Raw genomic sequence first — 20,549 nt, 5'->3', positions numbered from 1 at the left:
GTGGGCGCATACCCATTAAAGGATTAAAAATGGAGGGAAAACGAAAGGGCAGCCTGGCCAGCTGGCCACAGTCAAGGTGCATCTGGGGTCAGACACCTCAGAGGTTCTGCTGGCGCGGGGACCTGGACCTGCACATTGCCCAGTGGCAGGCCACAGAGCTCCGTCGTCTCATCCGAAGCCAGCAGAGGAGGAGCTGGGGTTCACTGACCAAGACCCGAGGCCTCTGTCCATCAAAGCTTGCCCATCGTGAAATAGTGTGGGGGAGGAGCCCTAGCTGGAAGGCCAGGGGATCTGCTCTAGACCCACTAGACCCACGCATGAAAGAGGCTGACCTCTGAGCAGGAGCGTGGCCTGGGCCTGCCCTCAGCCCCTGACTAGAGGGGACAACTGAGCGCTTTCCCTGGGAACACTGATGGCCAGAGCATCAGCTCTGTAGAACCAGGGAGAGAAGGGGTGGGAGCCGCACTCATTTTGCTAGGAGTGAAGAAAACAGAAGAATGCCATTTCAGTCATTTTTCTTCCCTCTGTAAGGAAATGGAGAGTGGAGTCCAAGGCGGCGTGTTCCACCCGCACCTTCTCTGTCACAGGACCTGGCCACATTTCTGAGGATGTTTTGAGCCTCCGTCCTTTGAAGGTGTGTCACCTGGTTTTGTGCCATTCGTCCTGGCATCCCCAGTCAGACCGTGCCAGTCTCCACTCTGCAATCCATCATGACGGAAGGGTTGCCCGGCTCAGCTATTTGTGAAGACCTGAATAAACCCCCTTTTAATCCAAAAGCAAACTCCCAGAGGAACGGCCTGAAAGGGCCTTTCATAGCGTGTTTTCCAGCTCATACATTTTGAGTTCCTTGAGACTTCTCTGGGTTGTCTGCCCTAATGGTCTCTGAGCACATTCCTGATCCTGACTGCGGCTTGCTGGTCTACTGAGGTCCCCAGCATCAAAGGGGAAAAGGGAAAAAGCTCATACGGGCTGCAGGCTGGGCGGGTTCGTGCTGGAAGAAATGCACGCACGCACAGCTGTGTGGCGTGTTCTCTCTGCCCTGTTTGAAAGGAGCACTTCTCTGAATGATGTTCTCAGAGCCAGGTGAGTGTCGCACAGAACTTGCCCGTGGGGGATGGCATCGACGGTAGAAAGCGTGTGCATGGAACTGAACACTGAATCATGGCTGGCTTCGGGCCCACTCGTGACTTGGTGGGTCGGTTGCCCTGAGCTCAGGGAAGGTTCCCTTAGAGAACAAGTTTGAGCCTGGTGCTTTGGTGTGTGGACAGTGTGAGTCTGTCTGCAGAGTTCTGAGACCTCGCTCATATGGCCACAGCTAAGGCAAGCCTGTTAACAGAAGCTGACCCACTGTGGTCTCTCCAGCACAGTCTAGGGTGGTTGGCTCTGGCTGAGGGCATTGACTCCGCTGGGCTTCATCTGTTGTCACAGGACAGCAGTCGGAGGGGAGGGAGCATAATACACACCCTTGAGGGATGATGTCATTTTGAATTGTTAGACCAACCCATGTTTATTGAAATATAGTTTTCTGGGTCTTTTTTTCTATGCATATCTAACTGGCATTCTGACAGTTCTAGCTCCATGAAGCACATTGAAAGGTGGACCCACCTTGAGCGTTTCTTACGAAACATTGTGCACAATTGGTCAAAGATCTGGTAGAGTTCTCCAGCAGAGGAAATCTCAAGGTTTTCCCCAGAAGTTGGGTGTGTTGTAATTGTAGCTTCCTTGACCTCTGGGAGTCTCTTCAACATCAGGATGTTTACGTTGCTGTAGGGAGGTGATGGCGAGGCCCTCTTCCCGATTATTATTCACATACGTGAATATTATTATTATTCACATACGTGAGTGGTTACAGAAACAGATCTCCCCTCTCTCCCTCCTTCCACGGCTTCCGTCCTCACCCCTTCTTTGCCCCCTTCTTTGTCAGGGTCTTGAACATGCCAGACAAGCATCTTACCACTGAGCCACACTGCCAGACCTCAGTTCGTTGGAGGAGGAGCCTCGCTGTGGCCTCCACCCCCAAACACAGGGACTATAGGTGTGTGCCACCACTGGCTGAGATTTCTAACCCTCCAGTTCCCTGGACAGAGCTCCTGGTCATGACATCATCGTTTTTGTTTACTGTTGGGTTTCCCGTCTCAAGCTCTGCCTGGAGTTTTTGATTTCTGTGTTTCTGGGGAGAGCCGTCTGCAGTTTTCTTGTCATTTCTGACTGGTTTTAGTGTCTGGATGACCCCGTAAAGTGGGCCGTGAAGCAAGTATGTTCTCATCACTCAATTTACTAAAAAAAAGTTTGTGACTTTTTTTTTTTTCTCCTGTGCTGGGATTAGAATCCTCTGTTGGGTGTGCTGGACAAGAGCCCCACCACTACGCTACATCCACGGGCTTTTACCAAGTTTTGAGACAGACTCTCGGTAAGTTTCAGGGGCTGGCCTTGAACTTGTGATCCTACTGCCTCATCCTGGGATGTTGGGACTGTGCCACCGGGCTGTTCAGTGGAGCCGTGTGGGCCTGGAGTGTCCTGGGGAGGGGGGGGGGTCACGCCTGTTTGAGTGCCTGCTCCTCAAGCCTCCTTCCCTGCATCCCCCTCCCCCCTCTCCCACCCTTCCTGCTCCCACTCCCACCTCTCGCCTGTCACTTTAGCACATCACACCTTCTGAGCACACTGGCCACTTTCTCACGCCTCTGTAAGTTGAGCAGTGATGTCAGCACTGACCTCACGGATGTCACACAGCCTGGCCTCCCTCTTCCTGCTCAGTCTGGCTAGCTGTCCATCAGTTTTATTAATCTTATCAGAGTCACCTCTGGGGTTCCCTGGAGTTCTCTATTGTTCTCTGCATGCCTGGCTGTAGGCAAATGGCTTCCTCTTCCTGCCTTCCCTAAGTCTGAGGAATTCCCTGAGATTGTGTGTGTGTGTGTGTGTGTGTGTGTGTGTGTGTGTGTGTGATATCTGTCTGTCTGTGTTACATGTGTGGTGTGTGATTTGTCTGTGTGTGTGTGTGTGTGTATGTGGTATGTGTGTAATGTGTCTGTCTGTCTGTCTGTATTATGTGTGTCTGTGTTATGTGTGTGGTGTCTGTGTGTATCTCTATGTTTATCTATGTGTGTGGTATGTATGTGTGATGTATGGTGTGTGTCTGTGTGTGCATGTGTATCTGTATGTATGTGTGTGTGGTGTGTGTGGTATGTGGTATGTGTGTATGTGTCTCTGTGTGGTATGTATGGTGTGTGCCTGTGTATGTCTGTGTATCTGTGTGTAGTGTATGTGTGGTGTGTGTGTGGTGTGTATATGTATATCTGTGTGTAGAGTGTGTGTGGTGTGTGTGTATGCATCTGACTGTTGGGGGGTGCTCTGTGTGTGAGTGTGTGTTTGTGTGTGTGTGTGTGTGTGTGTGTGTGTGTGTGTGTGTGTGTAGCTGAGCTGAACATGCAATTCACCAGCTAATTCTCAGCTTTCTGTAAACCCTCAGCCCAGCCCGTTGGATCCTGCTGTGGCAGCCCAGTTCAGCCATCACAGTGAAGGCTGCAGTAGATTTTGAGATATTCCATTTGCCTTTCTACAAAGGAGCTTTCCTGACGGGAGCAGTCCTCCAGAGAGAGCTCACATGGTCAGGTCTGGACAGACTGGTAGCCGGCGCTGAGTCCGGTTCCCCTTCGCTCTGTGCTGGGACTAAGCTGGACGGAGGATCCATGACGACCGTGGACACTCAGCTCAGAAGCTGGGCAGCCCAGCATCCATCCGGTGGCAGCAGCTTTGCAAACGGGACAGCAAGCCTGTGGGCTGGCCTCTGTCCCTCACTGCCGAGAGGATTTATCATCTGTCTTTTCTTATGTTGATGTTGGAGCCAAAGTTTATTGGTTATAAATGTTAAAAACATAAATTTGCGGTAGCTCTCCCCACATGTCTGGGAAGTCCACAGTCACACCTGGACAGGCACCCAAAGTAGGTGTGGGGGGAGGGGGAAATGCTGCTTCAGGAAGTGCTGTCACCATGTCTTGGAAGGAGCACGGACCATTGCTCCTAGGTGTGGACTTAGCAGGTGCTCACGTGGCCAGGGAGGACAGACCGAAGTGGGGGAGGCTTCCAAGCTGAGCACTGCCTGTAGGAACCTCTACAGGGGCAAGCAGGGAGAGCAGGAGATTGTGCCTGGTGGCGTGCAGCTACACCCTAAACAAAGACTGGCATGGCAGACCCTTGCTATGATAGCCCTTGAGTGATGTGTTAGATGCCCTTCCTCCTTGGCCATGAAGAGACAGGGACGGAGAGCCTCAGAGGAGAGGGGTGGGTAGAGAGAAGCCCCGACAGCCCCAGCCTCTGTCAGGCAGCTATGAGCCTCCCAATCTGACTCCTGACTCCAGAGCCAAGAATCTTCGAGATGAGCCCCACTTCTATTCGGTGAAGGAAGAACTCAATGAGAAATGCCGTTTTAGCAGATCGACTCTTAGACTTTGGAACGAGACGACAGTCCTTGAAGCATTGTGTCACTGTTGGGGTAATGGGGAGTCATTTGTCACAAATCGAAGAATTGGGGCTTTGGCCCCTGGCCTGCCACCACAGTGACACTCTGACAAGTATCCCCACCACCACACCTCAAGCAACCTTTCCAGACGCGCTCCACCCCTCTCCCCTTCACCACCTGGAAATCCCTTCCCTCTCCGCTCTGTCCCTTCCTCCCCTCCCTTCCTCCTTCATTTCTTTCCTTGCCCCTCCCCTGTTTCTCTTCCTTCCTCTGTCCTTTCCCCCCTTCCCTCCCCCTCCCTGCCTCTCCCTCTCCCTCTTGTTCCCCCCCCCTTTCTTCCTTTCATTCTTCTCCGTCCTCAGAGGACCCGCCCAGAGGGATGGACAGACTTCGAGCTGGCCCCTGCCATACTCCTGGGGCCAGGACCCCCCATGGTGGGCCATGGGTAAATACTTTCTAGTGAAGGGGCAACATCTTGTCACCAAGGGGGATGAACCATCATTCCTGGGGTAGACAGGCACTCAAGCGCATGTGCTCAGAGCCTGCTGTTTCTCCCCTGTGGCACTTAGATAGTGGGCTTCAGGGCCCATTCTGAACCCACCGGACTTCTCCTCTGGATGAAGCCCGCAGAGTGTCCAGGTTTGGTCTTTTGCTATGTATTGTAATGCTAAATATATCCCCCCAGCCCCCAGACCTGGTTACCCACAGGGATGAGAGAATTCATGCATACAATGTAACCTGGCTCCTTAAAACTGTTGGTTAAATAAAGATGCCATGAACCTATAGCTGGGCAGGACATAAGCAGGGGTTTTAGTTCCCAGGCTTGGGGTCTGAGGAGAGACCACGAGAAGAGAAGAGGAGGAAGAAAGTGGAGAGAGGAGAAAGCACCATGGGGTAAGAATGTTAAAAACATGGCTGCGAGGGCTGGCCACTTGGAGTTAAGAGCAGCCCAGACAGGACATGGCAGGTCCTAGTGTGTGGTTATTGGCAGGGAGGTCGTGAAAACATAATAACTCAGAGGGTAGATATCTGTCCAGCTCTAGTGAATTAAGGGCTTATCGTAAATGTAAAAGCTGTGGGTCTTTTATCTGGGAACTGGATGACCAAAGGCAGGGTGGAAAACCCCCGTTTGAGATTAAATACCAACTGTAAGAGCAGAGACCCGATTTTCACTCAAGGGTGTCTTAGTTAGGGTTTTACTGCTGTGAACAGACACCATGACCAAGGCAGCTCTTATAAGGACAACATTTAATTGGGGCTGGCTTACAGGTTCAGAGGTTCAGTCCATTATCATCAAGACAGGAACATGGCAGCATCCAGGGAGGCATGGTACAGGAGGAGCTGAGAGTTCTACATCTTCATCTGGAGGCTGTTGGCAGAATACTGGCTTCCAGGCAGCTAGGATGAGGGTCTTAAAGCCCATGCCCACAGTGACACACCTACTCCAACAGGGCTACACCTTCTAATCGTGCCACTCCCTGGGCTGAGCCCAGACAAATCATAACAGGGTGTCCAGTTCAAACACAGGCACGTCTTTTGAGTAGGGGACACTCAGCCTACCGAAGGATAGCCTGATGTTGGAGAGAGTCCAGGTCTACTGTTCTGGCATGTCTCTTAGCCTCTGTGAGTGTCAGTTTCTCCATCTGCAAAGTGGGTCCCTGGACCCTAGACATCACTGGTGTGATGACATACCCATGGTGGTATGCAGGATACCATTAGCCCAGAAGTCGGCCATACAGTGGGATCTTGATAGTTTGCAACCAAAGATAACTCTTACATGCTAATCTGTGGCCGGCTATGGTATACCGAATTCACCAGGAAGCACAGTCCCAGGTGGGGACTTGAAGGGACCTAGAAAGGTACTGGAAGTTAAGATACTGACTCATCCTGCCCTCCAGTAGGTCTGGGGAGGGGGCTTCCCCATTGCAAGCCACAGTTCACCCTCCAGGCCACCAACAGCAAGGCAAGCCTCCTTGGTGGCTGCCCTCCAGCCTGCTGTGGATCAGGCCGAGAGAGTCTATGCCAGCGACACCCTCTGTGTTCCCAGCATGTCAGCCAAGGGTGAACCTCCCCTGCACAGTTGGAAGACACACTTAGGAAGGCCTGCTGTGGCATTCTTGGCTGGCCACAGCTCCTAGGAGATAAACGTCCTTCTCATATGCCTCCTGTTCACCCTCCCTGGCCTCTTATCCTCCACCCAGCTCCTGGCCCTTATAAATGCTGGGTGTCCCCCCCCCCCCCACCTCCCGCAGCTGTTCACCCATCACCCCAGCCCTGTGGTGCACTGAACCAGGCGACCCGTCTTTCCCAGTTGGCGCCAGCCCTACCGGGGAAGAGGCCTCCAGTGAGTCGGGATTAGCGGTTTGGGGTTTGGAACATTTGCTTTCGGATGAAATGCCAATATTGGATAAGACACACACACACACACACACACACCCCAACAACAACAGCAATTTCAGAGACACGGCCTGAGAAACAAAACATCTCTTCAGGCTTTTTCTCTGAAATGACATCAGTGGCTACCACAGGACCCAGCCACCAGGAGGGGTGAGTTCCCCTCCAGAATACCATGGCTGACTTGGTCCAGCAGATCAGGGGCTGCTCTCTTGGTTAGAAAGCTTGGCTTTTCCTACCCAGGCTGCAGGAGGCCTCATAGTTAGAGAAGTGCAAGTTGTGGGTGAGCTGGAGATTGGGGCCGGGACCCGGCTGTGCCGTGCTGAACTCTGTGGGCTGAGAACCTTCATGCAAGGCAAGGCACACCGACACTCAGGCCAAGGTCTCAGAGGACCCTGCCCTGGACCAGCAGTTCCCACACACTGGCAAGGTGGTCTGTCCCCCCACCCTCCTCGAGCTCAGGCCATCGCCTGCTTCCAGGCCTGGACCTCCAGCTCTCTGCCACCCCACCTGCGTGCATCCCCAGACAGCATGCATGCTACGTGGAAATGAGCGACAGTCCAATCCCGTTTAAATTTGTTTACCATCAAATAAAAGCAGGCATATAAGAATAACCTGAAGGAGACGCAACAGCATATTATGGAATCCGAGGCCTGTGGCTGATGGATGGTTTCCTCCCCTTCATCCCCTCTTCTTCTGTAAATTTTCTTAATTCTACTTTCATAAAACAAAAAGCATTATTTCTGAAAACCACCGTCGACTCTTGTCTGGAGGCCAACATGAGCTACTTGAGAGAGTGGCGTCAGCCTTCACAGAGAGCCAGAAGCCCCCAGGGACTGAGTTCTTTGAAGAGTCACTTTTTAAAAACTCAGAAATAATCGGCATAGCTGAGCCATCCATTCCACTGGGATTGGAAGTCTCCATTAGTTAAAGTGACTTACTGAGTCACAGGAAGTCTCACCACTGGACTGAACCGTGACTCTAGTTCCCAAGCATTTATGGGCCACTCTCTCTGGCCAGGCCCCAGCCTGGCAAAGCCGCCATGTTCTGGCTGCAGGGGATGCTCTATTGAGTGGAGGACACGAAGAGTCAGTTCATGCATTCATTCAACAAACATCTGCTGAGCCCCTACTATGTGTCAGGCTCACACTGAGCCCCTACTATGTGTCAGGCTCACACTGGGTTGCAGAGGATACATCAATGTGCAGAAAAGTCACAGCCTCCCTTCTGTTCCCCCAAGCCCCTGCCAGCTCATGAGGCCCAGAGAGCATGCTCAGAAAGCCCAAGAGGAGGAACCCTCAAGGGCTCCGGGAAGAACGACGGAAGCAGGTAACAGGAAACTACAACCTGAGCATCCCAGGGTTGAGTCCCAAGGCGGCGCTGCCACCTCAACCCACTGCAGCGTCAGAATGTATCTAAAGAAAGGAACACCATCATCGGCTTAGTAAAATTCCCCGGTGGCTCTGGCCAAGTAAGACTATGTCCCCAGAAATTTGTACCTAGAGATAACCAGACAGAGAGAGACAGGAGAGCTAGGCAGAGGCCAGGAGGGCAGCTACAGGCAAGCAAACAATGACGGTCAAACATAGTCAGCCCTTGAGGCTAAACCTGCTGCAGATCCCAGCCCATAGCCCACAGGATGGCCAGGTTCTCCACACCGTGACCTCCAGCCTCTATAGCCTAAAGTCACGGAGAAATTCCTCACCCCCATCCCTGTCTGTGGCTGGGGGCTATGGCAGTCCAGGAAGACAAAAGCAGAGGGTATCAAAGAAGAGATAGATGTCCCTAAGTCCCACTCAGCCTGAGACAGGGGACCTGCCCAGCTGGTTGGCACATGCCACCACAACAGGAGAAAGTGATGTAGTTTTAAACGTATGTGAGTGTTTTGTCTGCGTGTCTATCTAGGCACCGTAGACTCACAGTGCTCACGGGTCCCAGGAGAAGGCATTGGATCCTCTGGAACTGGAAGGACAGACAGTTGTGAGCTGTCCTGTGGGTTCTAGGAATTGAACCCAGATCCCCTGAAGGAGCAGCCTGTGTTCTTCTTTGCTGAGCCATCCCTCCTGCCCAGAGACAGAGAGACATTTGAAGAAGTCAGCTGGACCCTGATGCATGATGGGACAGAAATGACTCTGAAGCTGTGGTCTTTTCCAGGACTCCTCAGAAACCTACACATGGCTGGTGCCAGGAGGCTACAAGTTACCTGATCCAGAAAAGGAAAGGGGAACGGTAAGATGACCCATACGTTGAGCACAAACTTAGCATGTTCTGATCTCATGAATATGTGTATGCACCGGGCAGCAGCCGCTCCAAGACAGCACCAGAGCCCTGGCCTTCCAGAGCCATGACAGCGCTAGACCTTTAAGGGCAGCTGGTGGAAGGGGGAGCCACCAGTATAGTCATACATCACAGATACTGAGCCCTTCTGTGTTCCGGAGCCGATCTGAACACGGAGAAGACAGCAGGGTGGCCAAGCAGACAGGAGACTCCCAGAGCAGCTCCCACATACAGGAGACCATGCTCCATTCTGAGCCCCCAAGTCTGGAAGACAAGGTCCCTGTGCCCAGAAAAGGCTGGCTGCAGCGTTGAGAAGAGACCTGTGGTCTCCTGAGACATGGTTCCCCAAGAAATGCTGCTAGCAGACTTCAGGTGCTCAGAAAGGAAGGGGGGATAGATAGACAGACAGGTGGATAAAGGAGGGAGGGAAGAGAGGGGGGAGGAAGAGAGGGAGAAAGAGGGTTGAAGGGGGGAGGAAGGGAGAGAGAGTAGGGAGGGAGGAAGAGGGGGGTGGAGGAAGGAAGAGAGTATAGGGGAGAAAGGGGGGAGAGAGAGAGAGGGAGGGAGGGAGGGAGGGAGGGAGGGAGGGAGGGAGGGAGGGAGGGAGGGAGGGATAAATGGATGGATTAGTACCTGGGTAGGTTGCTGGATAGCTGGGTGGATAAATGGTACATTAATAGGAAGATTCACAGATGATACATACATGCATGGATTTGTGGATGGATGGATGGATGGATGGATGGATGGATGGATGGATGGATAGACAGATATGTAGATGAAAGGTTACATGAACAACTAGGTACATGGCTGGCTGGATGTATGTATGTATGGTTACATGGACGGATGGGTGAAGAGAGGGATGAGGGGATGGACAGGCAGCTTCAAGGTACTGAGGGGCAGTGCCAGGCTGAGTGTTTGAAGCACAGATACTCTGAGATGGGCATCTGCTCCAGAGCCCCAGGCCAAAATCAGGCATGGATGAGGAGGATCCTACTGAGTGCTCCGATAGAGAGTCCTCATCACAACTGCCCATGTCCTTGGGAGGACCGTGCCTGTGGCCTCGGGAGGACCCAGCCCTTCATCCTCAAAGCCAATCACTCTGAGCCTCTCTTAGCAGATGACAAGCCCTGGTTGATTCTTTGCTCATTCACCCTGGCAACAGCTCCTGAATGCTTCAGGGCAGCGTACACACAGGCTCTTGGGATGCAGATGCAGACAGCTCATGTGTCCTTTATCCAGCTGACCACAGGTACCACAGCCAGGCCCTGCAAGCCCATCACTATCATCTCTGCAGTAAGGCAGGGGTGCTGTTGTCACTCTAGTTTCCAGAGACGGAAGGAGACTTGTCATAGTCACACAGCTGTGCATGGGAAAAAGAGGACAGCGATGCTCCTGTGGTGCTGTTGGTAGACCATGTCTATGTGCAGCCTGAATGAGACATGGCCAGGCACTTCCAGATCAGCCGAGACAACCTCAAGGAAGCCTTTACTCTGAAACACCACTTCAGGAAGATGTGCCCATGGTGAATGTGAGCCTGGCGCCCCTGAGATGTCAGAAATGGAGGCTTTCTGAGCTCTTGGTGGTCCAGGTACTGGGGGGATGCTGTCCCCAACTCCCTTACTCCCAGACAATGCCGCCAGTTTGAGGGCTAAGCTGGGAAGTGCTACCTGAACCCAGCTGTGAACCATGAAGAACCCAGAAGCCACTCAGGGGTCTTGCATAGAGGACAGCTCATATCAGGTTTTCATTTGTTTCTTTGTTTCATTCCTGTGACTGAAAGATTCCCTGGGGGCTGGGGAGATGGCTCAGTGGTTCAGAGCCCTGGGCTCGGATCTCAGCACCCACATGGTGGCTCACAACCATCCATAAGTCCAGTTCTAAGGAATTTAATGTCCTTTTCGGATCCCCAGGCACGCACATGGTACACAGATATACCTTCAGGCAAAACATCCATACATGTAAAATACATAAATATAAAAAGAAAAAAAATGTAAAGAAAGACAAGGAAAGGCTACCCACTTGGGTCCTGCTGCCAGGACGGCTGTTCCTTTAAAACAAAAGGAAGTGTGGTTCTGGCAGAGCTCACTGGAGCAGTAAGAAATAAATCTTACTAATTGTTGTGGAGACAGAAAGCAAAACAAACGGACTTAAGTACAATGTTACGATGTAAGTAGAAAACGTCAGACTGGGAGGGGCTTTCCCCGGGCATCAGGCTCTGACTAGAGGACCGTCCATGCTGGTGACTGCGTTTCACCTTCTGGCCTTCTTTCCAAGATACTTTGTTTCCCATGGGGGGTGAGGGGAGAGTTTCTGACTAGAACAAATGGCGAATAAGATGGTGGTAGGGATACCTAAGGACCTGATGCAGGGGGCCCCCTCGCCATCAGGCAGCAAACTGAGGGGCATCCTCATCCCTGAGGCAGGAAGTTCCAACATCTGAGGTCACCTGAGGGTCTCATGTAGGTAGGTGTCCAGCAAGTCCGAGCTTTTGAGAACTGGCCCTGTCAGAGCTAACCTCCATCTTGTACTCCATCCGGTTCTCAACCCTCTATCCTTTCTGGACATGTGAAAGAGGTCGGAAGAACCTAGGTAGTCCTAATCAGGATGGCTGAATGACTTGGGCAGGGAAAAAAAAGTCCATTTCCCAGGTGGAGAAACGGAGGCGTGGAGAGCTGGGGACAGCCGCATCCCAGCTGCCCACTGGCTAGGAAGCAATTTGAGTGTCTAGGCGTCGCAAAACTAAGCCAAGACTTTGAAGTTTGTCAGGTTTCCAGCACCTTCCACGTCGATGGTATGTCCTGCTTCCCCTTCTACACAGGTTTAAGTCCAAGAAACGGGACATTGGTCCTACCCCCTGGCCCTGCTTAGCTCTAGTGAAAGCCCAGGTGGACAGGGACAGGATACAAGCCCAGGCAATAACGTGATAAGCAATCTGAGCTGTTGCCTGAGATTTGCTAGGGAGGCCAGCTGGGACAGTGCCTTCTATCTCAAGACACACTGAGTCTCTTCCTGTCAGCAAAGCTCTAAAGAGCTTGAGCTCGAGGCAGGACCACTAAGATGCAGGAATGATGCATGCGAGCCTTTAGCTGGCATTAGGGACTCCAAGCAACCGTAAGGGGAGACAGGAAGAGCCCTGATTTCAGGGGGAAAGGGTTCTTTAGCAGCAAGAATGGCTAAGGCACACACAGGGAATCCTGCTGGTGTGACCACAGCAACTGGTGCACCATGGAGCCCCTCAACAAGCCAAAGGTGTGTACAGGGATCAGCACTAGCTTCAGAGCTAAGCTACCTGGTGGTAGGGAAGCCGTAAGCAGGTCTTCCTGCCAGCTCCGCTCCCGTACCAGCTTTCTAGGTACAGAGAGAGAGAGGTGTGAGCCACTGCTGTAAAGTACAACAGAAGTTTCCTAGATCTAGGGATTTAGGAGATGTGGCTGACTTTGGGAACTCAGGGAGAAGAGAACTAATGAAGTTGGCAGACAGTGTTTGTGCAAAGGCCCTGGGGCAGGGAGTATAGCACTGGCGGTGGGGGACAGGGGATGATGGGAAGATCAGGCAGGGAGTGTTAAATGCTAACACTCCTAGATCTAAAACTGCCTTGGAGATAAGCCTTTGGGCGTATCTGTGTGGGCTTATGTAGAGTAGGATCACTGGGGAGAAAAGACACTAAGTATGGGCAGCATCATCCCCGGGGCTGGGATCCTGATGGTATAAAAAGGAGAAAGTGAGTGTGTCCAGCATCCATCGCTCTCTGCTTCTTCGCTGGGGATGTCACGGGATGAGCCAAAGTAACACTTCTTCATATGTATGTGTATGTGTAGTGTCCCATGTCACTACCAGCTGCACCCTGCCTCCCATACACTCCATCAAGGACCCATCCTGACCACAGGACAGAACGGGGTTGAGGGAGGGTCATGCAATTTGGGAGAGTGCTTGCCCAGCATGTGTTTGTGCGTGGAAGGTCCTGACACCATACAAACCAGGTGTGGTAGAAGAAGCCCTTAATCTGCTGGGATCAGGAGTTTAGGGTCATCTTTGACTATGTAGCTAGCTAGCTCCAGGGGGGCTGGAGAGATGTCTCAGTGGTTAAGAGCACCAACTGCTCTTCTAGAGGTCCTGAGTTCAATTCCCAGCAACCACATGGTGACTCACAACCTTCTATAATGGGATCCAATACCCTCTTCTGGTAGATAGATACAGTGTACTCAGATACATAAAATAGATAGCTTCAGGCCAACCTGGAGTACATGAGACACTGTGTCAAATACATACAAGGAAAACAACACAAAACAAAACACACACACACAGACACACACACACACACACACACACACACACACACGAACTCAGAACATTCCCACCCTGTGCTGGCTGAGTGTCACCCCTTGTCCAGGTGACAGGCTATCACTGCTCAGAAGAGTGGTCTCAAGGAACCGGTAGCAGTCATTTGCTAGGAAAGCATCCCCTGCAGAAGTCAGCACCGGTGTGAGAGGGGATGCTGCGCCCCCTGCACCGACCCGACCCGCTGGCAGAACCTGCCTGGAGAGCTCGCTCCCATCCTGCCTCAGAGTGGGAAGTGAATGGCTGACAGACATGGACAGCGGTGAGGTGTGGGAGGTGAATGTCTGAGCTTAGACCTGGGCTTCTCGGAGAAAGACCTCCATGTGGCTGTGTGTGAGCGAGACCCCAGGTCGTCGAGGAGCAGAGACACGACAGCCACGCACGTATACCACAGCATCCTGAGAGGTCAGGGACAAGACATCGGTTCTGACAGGACAAACCTGGGCCAGGTCTCAGAGCCGCGGGCTTCTCAGGGAGGTAAATCAGTGGCTGAGAGCATTGGGTTCTGCTTAGCACTTCTGTTTTACTATCGGGGTCCAGAGAGGGAAAGCAATCTGCTCACGGAAGCACAGCTTGAAAGCCATGAAATCAAGAGAACAGACACCAGGTCCTTACCTGCTCCTCCCCTCAAAATTCTACAGGGGAGGGTGTGTTGTTTTGAGTGAAAGTCACCTTTGCAGGCTCATAGGTTTGAATACTTGGTTCCTAGCTGGTGGAACTGTTTGGGAATGATTAATAAGCGGGGCTTTTTAGAGGAGGCGTGTGACTGGGGGTAATCTTTGGGGTTTTAAAACACTCAGGCCATTCCCAGGGTGCTGCTTCTACTTCCTATTCATGGATCCAGATGAGAGCTATCAGCTGCTGCCCTGTCACCGTACCTGCCAGACTGCCAGACTGGCGCCATGCTCCTGGCCGTGATGGTGATGCCTCTCTTCCTTTCTTCTCTAAGCTGCTGTAATCACGGTGATTTATCACAGCAATTGAGAAGCCACTCAGATAGGAAAGTCATAGTCCATGTGCCCGAGGCTGAGATAGCAGAACTGTCCTCAAGAATGAGCACAGAACCCAAGGGGAAAACTGGCTGTACACGGAGGCGGGCCAGAGTTCCAGATGCCATCGGAGCTGGGCACATTCTGGATGAACACCAGAGCAGACACTGCTGGGTGGGAGTCCTGCCCCGCCCCCCCCCATGGGGAGAGGGGATTCGCACAGGCCTCCATGCAGTGTGTTCTCATGAAAGCCAGGCTGGCTGGGACACACCAGCAATCTCGCACAGCTTATCCACTGCTGGCTCTCTTCCGGTCCCCAGCCAGCGCCTGCCCCAAGGGAGGGTCTGCGTGTGTGGGAACACAAGACAGAGAGCTGGATTGTTTGGGGGTCATGGCGAGTGAAGAAGAACATAGCCAGCTATCAGGGCTTCCTGAAAAGTGGGAGAACTAGCTGCTATGGAGGATCTAGGGGTTGCCCTGATGGTTTGTTGTTCTTTCCAACACCCCGAAGTTTGAACTCTGGGAATTTGGCACAGCATGTGGTGACCACAGAAGATTGTTGCTCACCTCTACTGCAGCAACTCAGCCACCAGACAGGACCCCCACTCTCTAAAGAGACTTCTCACCCAAGCAAGACACACAGAGCGGGAAGACCACAGATATGCATACAGTGAAACCCCAAAATCCCTAAGCCAAAACCTAGAGTGGCAACACAAGAGCAGCGTGGGTTCATCCCTACAATGTCCCCCACCCTGGTGGGCTGAAGTGTTTTAATGATTTATTACTATTAGTATGTTTAATTCTGTGTGTCTATGTGTCTGTGCGCCTCGCCACGACGGTGTCCATGGAGATCAGAAGAAGGCATTAGACCTCCTGGAGCTGGAGTTGTAAGATGTTGTGAGCCACCTACTATACGTGAAATGTTATAAGGAGAATAATAGTGAATATAGTAAATAAAATAAAATTATACACACACACACACATATATATCCACACATCTGAGAAATAGCACAGTACAACACACTCCATTCTGAACTTATGTCTTTTCTTCCTTGATGGTTCACTAATAGAACCCTGGGAACCACTGTGCAGACGTTTGCATAAAACGTCCTCTTTCCTTGTTGACAGCTATCTAGTACTCCGTTGTATGGGTTCAGAGCATTCAATCACATCTAGGACTGAACATTTTGGTAATTTCCCGAGTTGAGCTGCATGAAGCATCCCCTCCACACTACTGGTGACAAGGAGAGGCACTGCTGTTTGTTCTTGGGCTCCTCTGCCAACTGGTCTGGCATAACAGCCATGTGCCCGCTGGTATGAGCCTTTTTTTTTTTTTTTTTTTTTGGAAAACCTTCCCACAGCCCAAACCCCCGAATGTCCCAGCACTAGAGGCTGCATCAGAAGTTTGCTTGCTGAGAGGATAGAGGGCCTGTGACAGACACTGCAAGGGGCTCCTGACTCTGAGGTGATTGGAGGGTGCTGGGTGTACTCCCCCCTCCAGGGCATCTTCCCCCAAAGTGCACTGGGTTGGGAGTGTTTCCTTCTCAGCAGTCCTTAACCACTTCCTGTTCTCTCATTAACCCTGCCCTCACCCTCTGTGGCTTCCTCTACTCCAGCCAAGGTGGGTTTGTGTGGTGGTGACTCAGGAGCCGGGTCCTGCCTGCTGAGTCAGCCCTGCATTTCCGGCCCTCCGCCTTCAAGAGCCCCTGCACTGAGACACAACACAGGCAGGCCTGGCTTCTGTCCCTTCCTGCACTTTCCCCTAGGACTTTTTGTGTTCTGCCCAAACCTGGCGCCTGCCAGCCCACACTGCCAGAGCTCAGAGAACAGGCCAGCCAGGGAGCAGCCAGCAGTGTCCAAAACAGAAAGAGGTCAGAGTGGCCCCAATGCTTCTTGCCACGGAACTGAGGTCACAGCGTCGAGGGGGACGTGGGTGTGAGTTCACCTCCTGGTTTTCCCACATGGCCCTGGCCGGGAAACCAGTACGCGACAGGAAATCAGCTGGAGCGCCCGCCAGAGAGTGGCTGCCTGGCCTTGGTTCAGGACTCTCATGAGTTCTGTGTTTTCCCCAAGTAAACAAGGTACAAAAGCCACCTTGAGAGCCCGGGCCTCTGCATACATCACAGCTTGAGGCTGTGAATGGAGATGGGACTTAGCTTGGAAGGTCTCTGAGAGCCCAATATGCCAGGTCCCTTGGAGGAGACACCTGGGATGGGAGGTAGCCTGCCCCTATGGTGGTGGGTTTGGGGGATGCCTATAAAAGAACATTTCCCAATTCCAGTGAGGACGAGTCAGTTAGCTGAGGAGGGATGGAGTCCCAGGCCATGAAACAAGACATGGTGGGTCTCCTGGGTTGTTTTCCATTGCTGAGATTAACACCATGACTGCTTTAGTTACTTGTCTATTGCTGTGAAAAGACACCGTGACCAGGGCAACTTACAAAAGAGAGTTTACTGGGGGCTTACAGTCTCAGAGGGTGAGTTCATGGCCATCATGGTGGGGAACACAGCAGCAGGCACGCATGGCTCTGGAGCAGTAGCTGAGTTCTTACACCCTTATCTGCAAGCCCGGGGCAGAGAGAGCACCCAGGGCCTAGTGTGGGCCTTTGAAACCTCAAGGCCCTCTCCTGGTGACACACCTCCTCCAATGAGGCCACACCTCCTAATCCTTCCCAAACAGTTCCACCAACTGGGGACCAAGCATTTAAATATGTGAGACTATGGGGACCGTTCTCATTCAAACCATCTCAATGACCAAGAGCAACATTGGGAGGAAAGGATTCAGCTCAGCTTACAGTTTATAGTCTACCATGGAGGGCAGTCGAGGCAGCAACTGAAGTAGAATCCATAGAGGAACAATGCTTGCTAGCTTCCTCTCAGTGCCACCTCAGTGGGCATGTCAATCATTAATCAAGAAAACGTCACACGGTTTTGCCTACATGCAGATTGGATGGACACATTTGTCTGTGTAAGTTTTGGTTCTCTCTTCTCAAGTGAACCTAGCTCGTGTTAAGAAAGCACAGCCATGCCAGTGGGAAACATGGCCAGTCCTACTACATTGTCCCCACTTGGCTCTCAGGCCATGGCACTCTGCGTAAGTTTTGGTTCTTGTTTTATTCGGACCTAATCATCATCTACAGAAGTGTCTGGGACAGGAGGACAGTTGCCAAGAGTCACAGAGTGGCCCCAGCCTCTCTGTCCCATGTCAGCTTCTTCCCCTGCCCTTCACCAAAATGCATTTGTCACCCCAACCACACATGCCAGGCCTCTGCAGGCAGAGTTCTGAACTACAGCCATTGTCTCCTTTGGGATACATTTTAAATGAAGCAAACTACTCCATATGTGGTGACTGTGGGCGTCACTGGCCTCTGGTGTTGAAATCCCGCTCCTTGGCTCTTTCCATGATGGTCTGATGTGGTGACATTGGGGGAAGGTAAAGTTGGGTACTTGCTCAGTTTAGTACTTCTTTCAAACAATTTTTGAGATCCGTGAGTCTGTGGCCGGTCGCTTAGAGCACAGTTTGGTCTGTGTCCTTCATCTGCTCTTTCCAAGGAGTGTCCTATATGCATTAAACCCCAGTGGATGTTCTAAGGTGTCTCTGTGGGTTGTAAGGGTGAGGCCCTGATGAGAGCTTCCCGTGCTGTGGAGACAAGAGTCAGCACACAGTAACAATAACTCGTGGTGTGTGTGTGTATGTGTGTGTGTGTGTGTGTGTGTGTGTGTGTGTGTGAGACTGGGTGTGGTGTGTTGGTGTGTGTTGTGTATGTGTGTGTGTGTGTGTGTGTGTGTGTGACTGACTGACTATGGTGTGTGTGTGTGTGTCTGTCTGTCTGCTGTCTGTCTGACTGACTGACTGTGGTATGTGTATGTGACTGACTGTGATGTGTTGCTGTGTGTGTATGTATGTGTGTGTATGACTGACTCACTATGGTGTGTGTGTCTGCCTGTCTATCTGTCTGTCTGACTGTAGTATGTGTATGTAATTGACTGTGGTGTGTTGGTGTGTGTGTGTATGTATGTGTGTGTGACTGACTGACTATGGTGTGTGTGTGTGTGTGTGTCTGTCTGTCTGTCTGTCTGTCTGACTGGCTCCCTTATTCTCTTTCTTCCCTTTTGGAAATGATCTCATTTAACCTGAAGCATATCAAGTCTGCTAATCTGGCTGGCCAGCGAGCCCTGGAGTCCTGTCTGAGCATCTCCGAGGACTAGGGTCACAAATGTGCACCCCAACACCCACAGTCACACACTCACAAACAGGCAGGCACATCCCACTCTCACACACCCACATTCACACTCAAACGGGTTCACACTTCTGCACTCAGCCCTACAAGTCAACATGCAGTCTGCATTGTGCACCGTCCCGGTGTGAGACGTTGGTTTCCTCCACTCTGCAGAGCAATTGTGTTTAACGACAGTTGTGTGTGTGTGTGTGTGTGCAAGTGTGTAAGTGCAAGTTGGAGCCTTGTTTACTCCCAGAGATTCTTAGCATTGCTCTTTGTCCTGCTGGAGTTCTCTGAGGTGAAATCTAGAAAGTAGAGAAACACAAAGCACTCAGGGACAACAGATCCTCTCTGGCCGCAGCAGAGAAGCTGTGGTCAGGCAAATTCAGAGGATTCCGAGAGCTGCAGGTCATGCTCTTCCATGTCCGAGAGAGGCTCACAGCACCCAACAAGCTGAGATGGCTCCCCACACATGAGGCATGGAGTCAGTAAAGTTCTGTTTCACATGAAGCTCCCAGGAGGTCCAGTGAGGAAGTCACTCTTGCTTTGGTCACAACAACTGCCACGCCCACCTGTTTCCACAGCTCAGACCTCCCCACAGTTCTGCGGAGGAAAGCATCGCCCCTTTCTAATGAGCTAGATGACAGCTGGCCTGTCAGGTTGTCTCCTGTGCAAACTGCAATGTGGCGATGCAGGCCAACGTGTGGACAGGCTGGACCAGCGGCTTGGCGCCCTTCTTAAGAGAGACAAGAGGAGGAGCCAACATGTGACATACACCCTGATTCAAAAGCCACCTGACTGACCCCTTCCCAGAGTCTCATATCAGATGTCCTGCATACCAGATATTTACATTGGGATTCATAACAGTAGCAATATGGCAGTTATGAAGTAGCAATGAAAATGATTTTATGTTTGGAGGTCACCACAACATGAGCAACTATATTAAAGGATGGCAGCATCAAGAAGGCTGAGAACCACTGCTCTAGGGAATTAGTAAGGCACGTACGTGGGTGTAGCCGTGAGGGTATTTTCACAGGGCATCACCTGAATGTGGGTATTTGCTGTTACAGAGGCTGGGAGCAAGACTGAATTAAAGGCAAAAGAGTGCCTGCCTGCCTGCTTGCCTGCCTGCCTGTCTGTCTGTCTGTCTGTCTGTCTGTCTATCTCCCTACCTCTCTCATCTGACACTTCTGACCATCAACGAGGACCTGACAGTCCAGTAAAAGAACAGCAGACAAGGTGTAGGCAGCATCCAGACCTGGAGAGGGGCCCCGTGGCGTATGACTGAGAATGGCTCCCACCGGCTCATATATTTGAATACTTGATCCCCAGTTGGCGGCACTCTTTGGGAAGGATTCCCAAGTATGGCCTTGTTAGAAGAGATGTGTCGCTGGAGATGGGCTTGGAGCCTCTAGGAGCCCACACCACTCCCAGTGAACTGTGTTCTCTTCCTGCCTATCGATCGCATGTAAGCTCTCAGCTGCTCCAGCGCCATGCCTGCCGGCCTGCTACCAAGCTCTCCACGATCCTAGTCACGGACACACACTCTGAAGCTGCAAGCCCCCCAATAAATCCATTCTTCTACAAGTTCCTTTGGTCACAGCAATAGAAAAGTAACTCAGACAGAAGGCCCTAAGGAGTGTGTCTGCACTGATGGGAGCTTTCTTACCCAACAGTCAAATCCCACAGATCTTCTTCCAGAAGCAAAAAGAAATACACGTGGTAGAAAATACAGGCTGGGTGATGGTGACACACGCCTTTAATCCCAGCACTAAGGAGGCACAGGCTGGAGGATTTCTGAGTTCGAGGCTAGCATGGTCTACATAGCAAGCTTCAGGACAGCCAGGGCTACACAGAGAAACCCTGTCTCACTGGT

The 20,549-nt window shown here is 51.9% G+C and overlaps 1 long non-coding RNA gene across 1 annotated transcript; it reads left to right on the top strand.

The window, feature by feature from the left end:
• Window positions 1–456: 456 nt before the first annotated feature.
• On the top strand, window positions 457–3,877 carry 5033426O07Rik. The gene is made up of 3 exons (XR_388120.3): window positions 457–1,083; window positions 2,327–2,410; window positions 3,467–3,877. It is a non-coding gene; the product is annotated as an RIKEN cDNA 5033426O07 gene (long non-coding RNA).
• Window positions 3,878–20,549: the final 16,672 nt, after the last annotated feature.

The sequence above is a fragment of the Mus musculus genome, chromosome 8, assembly GCF_000001635.26.
Source record: "Mus musculus strain C57BL/6J chromosome 8, GRCm38.p6 C57BL/6J".
In the NCBI taxonomy this organism is placed as follows: Eukaryota; Metazoa; Chordata; class Mammalia; order Rodentia; family Muridae; genus Mus; species Mus musculus.
The sequence above is the reverse complement of the archived record's forward strand: the minus strand, read 5'-3'. Positions and strand labels throughout refer to the sequence as shown.